The sequence below is a fragment of the Melopsittacus undulatus genome, chromosome 5, assembly GCF_012275295.1.
Source record: "Melopsittacus undulatus isolate bMelUnd1 chromosome 5, bMelUnd1.mat.Z, whole genome shotgun sequence".
Classification (NCBI taxonomy): domain Eukaryota; kingdom Metazoa; phylum Chordata; class Aves; order Psittaciformes; family Psittaculidae; genus Melopsittacus; species Melopsittacus undulatus.
Window position 1 is genome coordinate 4,890,497 of NC_047531.1, and position 12,172 is coordinate 4,902,668.

The following is a 12,172-nucleotide window of genomic DNA, read 5'->3' on the forward strand; positions in this document are numbered from 1 at the left end:
AGTCGCTATTTCTTTTTGCTAACATCTTCCAGTAGCTTGGTAGCAGAGCGCTTTTAACTTATAGTATCTCAAGTTTGACAAACTTTAGATGAACCACTAAAATCTTTCACAGTTAGGTCATGCCACTTGATTTCAACTGGTTCTCACTGAAGGTTTACTGCTAATTGCTGCTAACTTGCTCCTGCTGGGGCACGTCTCGTTACAAAGGCTGGTACCAGGCTAAGAGAAAGACAATAATTCTTGCCATTTGCAGACGGAACCTGGGGATCCTTGACATCCTGCTGGGAACTTTGGTTTCATTTTAAGGGGTCTAAATAGATGACAGTCTGAAATTACCCTTACAGATAAGAGTAAGATGTGAAAAGAGTAATAATATAGGCAAAAATACCTCAGTGATGCAAATGATAACAGAAACAGCATGTTTTTTCCACAGATCTTTCCTCCTTCTCCTCCTAGCATCACTTCTACAAGCAGGTAAAATTTAAATGACCTCTTTCCTACCATGCCACAAACAAAAATGGTCTCCTTTTGGGCTGCTGCTTATACAGACCGATGGCATCTTACCATACTCATCCCACTTTGTGGGAAAGGTGAGTCCACTGTAAAGCTAACATGGCAGCGAGTGCAAGCACCCTACCAAAGGTCCAGAGAGCTGAGAGAGGCAATAATGAACATAATTATAGCTAGTTATTGTTTGGTCTACTTACAGCCTGATTTTATAATGCTCCTGCCAGCAGAGCTATTTTCTGTGATGTCTTTTTCATGCAGCAACCTTTTCATAAATCAAAGGCAAAGCAATACTCGGCAGTTTCTCCTGCAGCCTGTTTGACAATAAAAGTTAATACTGAACCTTGACTGTTATCAATCTTCATAAACGTGTCCATGATATAGCAAGCCTGTTCCATATTACACCGAGCCTGTTACTAATGCATGCACAGGAGCAACCTGGTGGCTTAATGGATCTCCTAAATGGCTTGAAAGTGGGACCCATGTTAAGTGACAAAGAAAGTTTTAAAGGAATAACTGCTTTCCTCATTTCTTTCACTATATGATAAAATGATGATAGATTAGATTGGGTCTGACTTGAGAAATGGGTCTTGTACTATGATAGGAATTTACACAGACAAAACAGAGCTCCCTGGAAAATACATATAGTATTCAAGGAACTATAGTGAGAAGTGCGAATTATCAATGTTATCAGTTCCTTTTATCAGAGATCTATGGGACCAAGGATTTTGACATTCAAGCACTGAATTCAAAATCCGATGGAACAAACTTACTTTGAGTGGCACACACATCCTCTTAAGGAGAAGAAGGTGGAATGCCTGATCTGTATTAATTTGGGTATTATCTGAGAGTAATCCATTTACAACAGTTATCCAGGACAAGAGGGTGCTGAGCTTCACCTTCCCACATCTGTACTGCAAGGATCCAAAAGCGTTAGCTGCCTAAACATGAGGTTTACCAGGTGCTGAGGAACTTGAAGACAATTTCTGCCCTACACAGTGTCATGCTGTGCAACCAGAGAGGAGAAACAAGTCCTCAGGTTTAAAATAAGGAGAACCTGGGGTAGAGCCATTACATAGGTAAGCTTCATCCTTAATCAATCACACTACCAAAACCTCTTTGTAGACTGTCCAGAAGAGTATCTGCAATTCTCTACCTAAGGGAGCCAAAATATTTAATAGAAGAGCTGGTGAATTGGCTTTGACACTGAATTTCTCTATAAAGAACTTGGTTTAAAATCTACACTGATGCTGTGACTGCATCTTTATATTGAGAGGGTTACAACCATTTTTTTGGCCAAACTACTGTGTCTAGTCAAGGCAAAGGGAAAATACTGGATGTGATGGAAGAGAAGGGAGTGCATCTCATCAGCCCATGCAAGAGCAAGATTTCACTCCCAGTAAAGCAGTGTAGACAGAGGGAGTCTATTACACACAGATCTATAAAGCCTGTCTCGCAAAACCTTTCGATCCTGATCTTCTGTTGCTTCCAGTAACGTGTACAGTACAGTGCAGCATCTGCTATGGAATATTATCCATCTTAACATACCCTAGACAGGTGAGTCCATCTTGATAGAGTTTATAGCCATACACATGGCACTCGAGTGGTCTCCTTAAAGATAGACGTAATAGTTTTATCTGCTTCATTCAGTTCCTTCCTCCAGGCTTTAATGTGTGCTTTAAATATTTCAGGGCTATACTTTGATTTTCAACTGCAGGCAGAGGAAGGGAAAGGCAGGACAGTGCAAAAGCAGCTTTATGACATCTTTTCTTTAAACATTGATAAGTTTTCCAGTTTCAGTTACAGATCCTCCATAGAAACACACAGCACTTGAGCTGACAAAACTCACTAACACTTCCCTGCCCCATTAGCAGTAATGGGAAAATAGTTGTCCTACCAAACAGCTTTGTGTCTTCTCGTATTCTTTTAGGGTTAGGTGGTGTGCTTTTCATGCTTCTATGTGTGCAGCCTGCCACTCAAATATCAGGTCACATCTATACATCCAAACTGGTTTTAAAATGCCAAAGTAAATCCAAAATATTTAGGAAATCCTCCCTTCAAAAACAGCAGGAAAAGAGGTTTGATTTGCTGAAGAATGAAGCTCATGTTGAAGAAAATCTGATAATGCATTTATCAGATATTGTAAACACCTTTAAGACATTGGTTAGGGCATTTCATAACCAATACAGGCATTTTCTATAGATGTCAGGGCTCATGCTTTAAAAATGCAGGAATTTAATAACTGAGAGAATCAAAATGCATGTTCAGAAAAGAATTCAGCATTTTGCACACAGGGACAGGCCAAGGGGAATGGCTTGAACCTGCCCAAGAGAGGGGAGACTGAGCTGAGCTCTTAGGCAGAAGCTGTTCCCTGTGAGGGTGCTGAGGCGCTGGCACAGGGTGCCCAGAGAAGCTGTGGCTGCCCCATCCCTGGCAGTGTTCAAGGCCAGGTTGGACACAGCGGCTTGGAGCAGCTGCTCCAGTGGAAGGGGTCCCTGCCTGTGGCAGGGGTTGGAGCTGGAGGAGCTTTAAGGTCCCTTCCAACACAAACCAGTCTGGGATTCTGATTCCTATTAAGAACGTCAATGAAACAGCAACAGGTTGCTGGGTGACTGCTGGAAGATACAGAAACATTTCTTGAACACCACAGGCCTCATGGACACATTGGGCTGAAACCCTGACTGCTAAACAAGGCTCAGATCTGATTGAGATTCGTCTTTATTTAGGCTGCCCTAAGCAAGCAGGAATATGAACAGCAATATTGGAAGACAAACTGTAATTAAAAGTGCAGCTCTGCTCAGAAGAGAAGCCATTAGAGCATAACTGTTCTCTGCATGCCTCATGTCTCACCTATTTCCCAAAGTAGAAAAAAGTAATGTATTTTTTATACCATTGAGTCTTTTTATATCATTTTACCTCTTATCTACAGAATAAGGCTAGTGCAATATACCTGCCGCAAGCCAGGATTTTCAAGCCCAGTAATACTTTTTACTACAGGAATTAACATTTTACTCTTGAACTAATATCACACAAGCTAGGAGGCAACCAGGCAACTTAAGTACTTACTTTATACAACATCTTCACACTATTTGTACAAACTGGATTTTCTGAGTATGACAGCACTTTGCAACAAAGCATATGATTTGGTATTTGTTTAATGTATACTGCGGCTGTACAACTGGGATCTCACTTAGATGGAGTCGAAGCAGAATGACTGTGGTTTATTTTTGACCCTGATTTAGCCCAACACTACTGGAAGGGAGAAAGAAAGAAAGGAGAGGGAAGCCTGGTTAATTACAAGTAGTAGCAAATGAGCTGTAATGGAGGTGTTATGAATGTAAATCAGTGATACCCGATCCAGCAAGAGCAGCATCTGTGCATGCAGCTTCCAAAGTAATGAGATCATGCTGATGTACTGGCATCCTGCTTTGATCACTTCATCTTGTTCAAGAGCTCTGATGGGAAAACAAAGGTCAGTGGCACTGACCTCCCTTCCCACAGCTTGCACACACACTGGTATTAGTGACTGATCAAGGACTGCTGTCTTTCCACCCCATGATTTCAGATGGTTACATGGTTGGGGGCCTTAACTAAACAGATAGCACAACCTCCTGCCATGTGAAATGTCATGTTCTAACATGTAGAGGTAATTGGCAATTCATTCTTCACCCTGTAACCAGACAGAGGTGCGTGCTGCTTAGAAAAATCATACCATTAACTCTGCAAAACATGGTCCTTTCCAGAAAGGGAGGTTTGCTTCTGTGTGCTCCCAGGTGGGGGCTGTGAGATCTGTAGGCTTTGATCTCACAGATGGCTTGGACTCGCAGTAAACATCCTTACGAAAGGTATTTGTAAATCTCAGCAGCAGAAGATTACAAAATACAGAACAAATTAATAATAGAGACTGAGTTTAACCTTCCTGGGCTTAATACTGTAATTGGGAAATCATCTACTCGTGTTTATGCAAAATCCCAACAAAGGATGCTTAAGGTATTAAAACAAGAGGCTTTAGTCCCTGAGAGGGAGCATGAAGCCAGATGTACCACTGCAGAGAAGAGTCAGTCCTTGTTGGTTGTGAGTGGCTCACGGAGCTGCAGTCAGCAGCAAGAACTGCCCTTAATGAGAGCATCCATCAATTTTCAGGGGACTTGGTGGATTTCCAGCACACAAAACGAGGGAACGTGCCAATTTAACTATTGGCCACTGATGCGTGAAGGAAGAGTTTCCCTCGCTTGCTTTCATAAGGAAGACTATAAAATTACTTAACGTTTCAATGTAAGTAAACACAGAAAACCTATGGTGGGCTGAAACATGAGCATGTTGCCTTTGAACCCATCAAGCAGACTCATCAGAAGAGGAAAGGGATGTTCATATAAAGAGGCATGTTTGCCATCATGGTTATCCTACTACAGCATTATCTGATAATAACTATAGAATCACAGAATGGTTTGGTTTGGAAAGGACGTTAAGATCATCCAGTTCCAACCCCCAGCCATGAGCAGGGACATTTTCCACTAGACCAGGTTTTTCAAGGCCCTTTCTAACCTATCCTACTCTACATCCCAGAATATCTTTTGCTACTTTAATTACTAATTGATATCAAATAAAAAATTCCTAGTCATGACTTTGTGCTTTACTAAAATGAATTTCAAGATGGCTTTGTGCATTCCAGACCATAGAGTAAGCTAAGCGTGTGAGAAACTGGTGATAGCCCAAGGGGAGCTTTAATGAACGGACCCACGACTTCTGGAAAGGAAACAAAAGGGATTACAGCAAATATAGAAAGAATTGGCTTTACCCCCTTCATTAATGTGCTAAATTTTGAATAAAAAAGTTAATACAGCTCACAAACCAATTCAATGCTTCAAACCTATTTCCTACCCAAATAAGCACATTTAAACTTCACATGACAGCTCAAATGTGTCCATGAAAACACACATCCCCATGCAACCAGACTCATAATTTGGGGCTTACCAGAAAAACACACAGTTTTTATGCCAGAATCCCCCTGCTCCCACTTGATTCAGAATGAATCTGCATCTAGCTAAAAAGTGCACAATTAATATTTCATCCTGTTGAGTACTCTCATTCCTAATGGACCGTATTGATCAAAGGAAGAAAGTTAAATATCTATGTTGCTGTAGGGAAAACTAAAGTTGTCATTTATGAAATGATCATCATTTCATAGATAAATGCACTGAATAAAGGGTTTATGGAATTTAGATATTGGGAAGCTGTTCAAAGGATATCCTCTTACAGGGATTTATGGGTTGCAGAGCAACTGAAACAGGGGTAACTACTGAAGCCAAAGTCCCTTCATGAAGCCAAATGGCTGAAGCAATAGGCAGCTCCATCCCAAAGGCAGAAATATGTAATTCTTGCTTCCTCACTCTGATTCAAAGGCATGCATAAGGCATGCATGGTGCAAAAGGTTTCACCAGCCGAGGGAATGTACTGTCAAAGCAAAATCACTCATACAGAGTAGTAGCAGAAAGTCAAACACATTGCTCGAGTGAGCTCCACCACAGCAGCCCTCAGGTAAGTCTGTTGGGACAAAACACTGGCTGAAAGGAGTGAGCAAAGAGAACAGATCCTGTTTTATTCCTTTAGTATTCAAAAGGAACAGGATTTTGGATGTATGAGATAAATATGAGAGACTGAAAAGATCTGTAGTCTCTTCATCAGTTTCTCTTCCCACCTGAAGCAGGTCTACGTGTTCTGAATCCAGAATGGTTTAAACCTAAAGAGGGGTGACAATGACACCCACTCTGCAAAACACCATTTACACTTGGCTTGTGAAGTGCAATGCCATTAGATAGCAGACAACAGCGCTGCTGACACTAACGTGAGAAACTCTCACTGCCATGCCACCCTCTGCACGGTATCAGCACAACTGTCTGTGCAGCTACACTTGGGGAAACAAAAAGGGGATGGGATGGAAGAGTAGAAGGAAAGAGCAATAAGGCTCTGCAAGAACTTCTGCTGTGAAGAAAAGCTCCATGGTTGAAGCTGGATGGATGGTATTTAATTCTATGCATTCCTTCTAGCATGGCTTACAGACACACCAGTCTTACACTCATCTGTGGGATACTGTGGATAACTTGGGATCATTATCTCCAGCTGTATCATGTGAAAAAAGAATTCAGGCTAAGAAAATAGGGAGACAGGCTGAGAACATTGGGGCTGTTCAGCCTGGAGAAGAGAAGCTGCGTGGGGACCTTAGAGCAGCTTCCAGTGTCTGAAGGGGGCTACAAGGATGCTGGAGAGGGACTCTTCCTTAGGGACTGTAGCGATAGGACAAAGGGTGATGGGTTCAAACTGAAACAGGGGAGATTTAAGCTGGATATTAGAAAAAAGCTGTTCCCTGTGAGGGTGCTGAGGCACTGGCACAGGGTGCCCAGAGAAGCTGTGGCTGCCCCATCCCTGGCAGTGCTCAAGGCCAGGTTGGACACAAGGGCTTGGAGCAGCTGCTCCAGTGGAAGGGGTCCCTGCCCGTGGCAGGGGGTGGAACTGGAGGAGCTCTGAGGTCCCTTCCAACACAAACCATTCTATGATTCTATAATATGACCAGCAATAGTATCATTAGGTCGAACAATACCAAGACAATTGCTTCATGACAAAGCACTACATATATGTGCTATATTTGTAAGAGAAAAGATTAAATCAGGATGTTTCTATTTAAAGCCCATCGTCTTTGGCTGAGCAAAGGGAGCTCAACAAGAAGGCAGCAAGCCTGCAGGCTCTGTCCAAGGATTTCTAAATAGCTTTCTATTTTCTGTTACAAGAGGAATACTACATAGTATTTAATTACTAACTTATAATTGTACCCTTAACTTTAGTTTTTAAAAGCAACTAATGCTAACTGAGGTAGCAAAAGCAACTGCTAGAAATGGGAGCTTCTCACCAGTGGATCTCCACAAGCAGAAACAAAGCAAACACTATTTGCCTGGGTATCTCCAACATGGATTTCTGTGTTATAGTAGTATGTGAGTACAAGATAGACATTGAAGATATTTGCATTAAGAAACTATCAATATTCCTGATATATAGATAATGAAGACAGGTGCCTTAAAAGTCACCATATGTGCCCAACAGCAGCAGTATAACAAGAACAGTGAAACAAAGCCAGATTTCCCTGGTCTCAGACCAATGTTGCCAATAAAAAGCTTATTTTCTCTTTAGCCTTTTGGGTTTTTTGGTGTCCAGAAAACTAGCATCTCTGCTTTGTGAGATTATTACATTTGAAGACCCAAGTGTCACTGTTACTCATTTAATGTGGCCTCATTACAAACTTCTTCAGCTTCACTTCCCAGTCTAAAAGAATCTTAGGTAAAACACAACTTAATCATCTTTTATTTCAATATGTTGACACTGAAGCATCAAACATAACTGTGCTTTACATTTTATTTCTGGTAAACATTAATAAACCAAGCTTTGTGGTACAGAAGTCACCAATTAAAGGAAGAAACTGATGGTCTGACATTTATTCCTGTTGACTATATCCTGAATCAAACCCCCGCTGAACATATTTTCAACACTGTAATAGCTCTTGCTTGCCTATCCCTGAGCCCTGACTTCCACCAGGGAGCAGAGCAATGGAAATGATCACGGACAGTGTGAACCATATTGACTTGATTTGTAAAACTGTTCTTAAAACATCAAACTATGTGAAAATTGTACCATGTGAAGCAGCCTGAGCAAAGCCCAAACCAAAGGTGCTCCTTCAGTTCCCAAGAGGCATTCCTCCTGATGATAAAATGTCTCATAGTAAGGTAATGAAACAGGGGAAACTGAAATGGGATCTTATGAAGTTCATTCCTTTGAGGGAATTTTATTGAGGGAAGTTCATTCCTTTGAGCTGCTGGCACAGGGTGCCCAGAGAAGCTGTGGCTGCCCCATCCCTGGCAGTGTTCAAGGCCAGGTTGGACACAGGGGCTTGGAGCAACCTGCTCTAGTGGAAGGTGGCCCTGCCATGGTTGGAACTGCATGAGCTTTAAGGTCCCTTCCAACCCAAACCAAGCTAAGATTCTATGATTCTATGAATAAAGCCATCAAAATCTGTGATTCAGAATAAAAACCCATGCTTCCAGATGATGCGAAGAATCCTGCATGATTAAAAATGTCAGCGCTAGATCATTTCATCCAGGAGTCTATTGTCCTGTCCTACCCTACCCTACCATCATGGATTCAGCTGCATTCGTAATAACATAAAATAACATTTATTTTTCTCCTTCTTAGTAGCTGGCGCAGTGCTGTGTTTTTGACTTTCAGCCTGGGAACAGCACTGATAACACCAATGTTTTTAGTTGCTGCTCAGTAATGTTTACTGTGACCAAGGACTTTATGAGTCTCATGCTCTGCCAGGGAGGAGGGGAAGCCAGGAGGAAGCAGAGACAGGACACCTGACCCAAACTAACCAAAGAGGTATTCCATACCACAGCACGTCATGCCCAGTATAGAAACTGGGAGGAGTTACCTGGAAGTCCCAGATCACTGCTAGAGTTGGTCTGGATATCGGTCAGCAGGTGGTGAGCGGTTGTATTCTCTTCCCTTCTTATATCCCTTATCATTATTATTATTGGTGGTAGCAGCAGTGGTTTGTGTTATACCTTAGGTACTGGACTTAACACATGGGAGCTATGCTCTTTCCATGCTCCCCCCCAACCCTTCCAGAGCAGGGGGGAAAGAAGGGAGGGAGTGAGCGAGCAGCTGGGTCATTCTAAGCTACTGGCTGGGCTTAAATCACAACACCTACCTTACCTATCCCATTTGACTCTACTTCATTCTACTCCATTCTTGCATTCAATTCAATTCTATATAAACACTGCATCATGATGTACAAGATCCAAAATCTGGCTCCACTGAAGACACAGGAGTTTGGAAGTGACACTGAAGGGACACACTGAAATACTAGGAAAAACCTCCCCCTTGATTTACTGTGCACAAACACCATCAAAAGGAGCAGTCAATCCCCAAAGAGGACTTGAACTGTCTATCAGGACATATGTTCTTATCAAGCAACCAGCAGCAAGAAGCAACTCCAGACTGTCTATGGGAGAGCAGTGAAGGAGCAGAGGAATGACAAAATACTTTGGAAAAAGCACTTGTGCACAGCTGTGAAGTCTATTCTCTACCATAAGAATCAAAACTCACAAAAGAGAAAGTAAAAACATTGATTTTAGGTTGAATTTGCCCTATCTCTATTCCTAAATGAATAATAAAGATGTTCCTTGGCTCTAGACATCACGAGGGAATAAAACATCACCACTGCAGCTGCCAAATCTCCCGCTCCCAGCCCTTCAAATTAAAGACAAAAACCCACAATAGAAACACACAATTTGATTAGTAAAAGTTCAGCTCTTTGCCCAAAGCCCAGCTCTTCCTGTAATATCGCATTCTTTTCTTCTTGTGTAAACTTCTCATTAGGGCAGAGACATCTTCATAATATGATAATTCTGGTTGTAATGTAACTGCGGGTAACATAACTCCTACATTAGAAAAGGCAGCATGCTCTAGTAATGTTGGTTTAATGTAATTTGTGTACTGCAGGAACTGACTGAACCTGGTCATTTCGGATTTGATTAATGTGAATTAGTGTCTTAAAGAGATGAACCATTTGATAATTCAGAATTTGATCAATGTGAATCAGGCCCTCGCAAAGATAAATCATTTATCATGGATATTTCGGAATATCAGTCTGATCCAGGCAGCGCTGGAAAAGGTAATAACCAGGCATCAATAAGGACTGCAGACAAAGTACAGAAGACCTGCCAAGCTCTGCGATACAACTTGATGTGGGATATTTGTTCTCTTCCATTTTAATGGAGCAAATTATCCCTAAAGACTGATAAAGCCCCGGCTGATGTAATTTCAGGGACTAAATGGAGGGAGGAGAATCCAGGAAATATTTAAGTAATTATCCACTTCTCTTTGCTCTTGAAAAGAGATGTGGCTTCAACAGTCGAAGAAATGCAAGTGATGGCAATAAAACTTCGCAACTAATTCTAGCCATGTCTGAACTAAAGCGCGACCCATTTCGCAGTGATACCACAATTAGATCGATTAATCTCGCACTTAGAACCTGAAATCACACTGACGTGCAGCACATGGGTTTATGCATTAACAAAATTCAGCAGTTCAACCTTATTTAATTCCTCTTTTACAGCCAATTAAACCAGCTCTTTAAACAAGCCGTGCTTGAAACTCTGTCCTCAATCCTCACATGCAATTAAGCTGAACATGAGAAGTGCCTGGTGACACCGAAAGAGCATCATCTTTAGGTCTCACTAAATCATTCATCATTTACCCATCAAGTTATGTACAAAAGGCAGCGATAAAATAACATCTGCTGGATTGCAACCTTCAATAAAAAAGACACGGCATTTCAAAGGGTTTTCTATCAGGAAAACTTTGAAATGATAAAGTAATATCGATATTTCATGCACTTTATCAAATCTCCCACAATTTATGCGCATACTTCAGGTACCTTTTTCTTTTCATTTCATTTTCCTCTTGTTTTTTTTAAGGCGATGGACCAAAGCTAATCAAAAAGCTCTCAATAATTTGTCAGGAAATTCAGCTTCAAGTGTGAAAGCAGCACAGCGATTTCAGTAATGGCATTATAGCAAAGACTAGTCAAAGAGGTGATTTCTATTGATATCTTTAATCTCTAGAAAATTAAGGAAAGACCAATCTCATCAAGTGTTAGGAATCCCTGATTCCCTGTCTAAATCCTTCATCCGTAAATACTCTTTGGTTTATGCAGGTAGACTGAAACATCCTTCAAATTGGTTTTCTTTTTGGCATTGCCTGAGGGTAAGGACTGGTCCCTGCTTTATCAATCAGCTCCATTTGTGCAAATATGAGCTCCAAAGTACCTGATTTACTGAAGAAATCAGTTATACATTAGGGGGAAAAAACCAAACCCAAAGCCATTTCTTACATCTGGCACAGTAACCACTTGGAGTTATCAGCATGCACTTAAAATCACAAGAAAAGCTTGTTTTGGAATAATGAAAACAAGATTAGGCAATAACTAGGTTTCAAAGCCTGAAAATACCCCACTGCAAGAGAGGAAGGGAAGATACCCCCTTGATGGGAATCGTATCGCATGAACTGCAAGTAACAATGTACTGGGCCTCCTATACAGAATGGGAAACCCTCCAAATTATGCTTAAATCAGACCCTGAGTCAATGATCACCCTGTCCCTCTTGCTCAAGGGACAGACAAATTCAGTTCTCAATATACTCTGCACCATTAACCAGTACAAAGACTTTATATATACACTAGAAAATACTAATTCATGATACTAAAAGACAAAATCATTATCTTACAGTTAAGAACTTCATTTCTATCATTATCAGCAGCTCAAAAGGGCCTTTTCTTTTGTTGCTCATCAAAACCCAAAACAAAACACAAACCAGAAGAAAATCCCTCCATAAATCTAAAAATCTCCACAGAATAATGCATTTTGTACAGCAGGTTTTGGTTACTGCAAGACTAAAAGGTTGTAAAAACTTCTCTCCATATCCTTACTAAAATGATAAATGGGACCTTCTGCCTACCAGATGAACCAGCACAAAGGGAAGAGCCCAAGGCTAAGGGTCAGAGTCACTTTGATCCATCAATTACTGTATCTTCATTTAACTATCCTCAGCACTAATA

The 12,172-nt window shown here is 41.2% G+C and overlaps 1 protein-coding gene across 2 annotated transcripts in view; it reads right to left on the reverse strand.

Moving 5' to 3' along the window:
* The window catches only part of CHCHD3 (coiled-coil-helix-coiled-coil-helix domain containing 3), a 156,881-nt gene that overhangs the window by 19,243 nt on the left and 125,466 nt on the right, over positions 1-12,172 (reverse strand). The gene's annotated exons all lie outside the window — the stretch shown is intronic.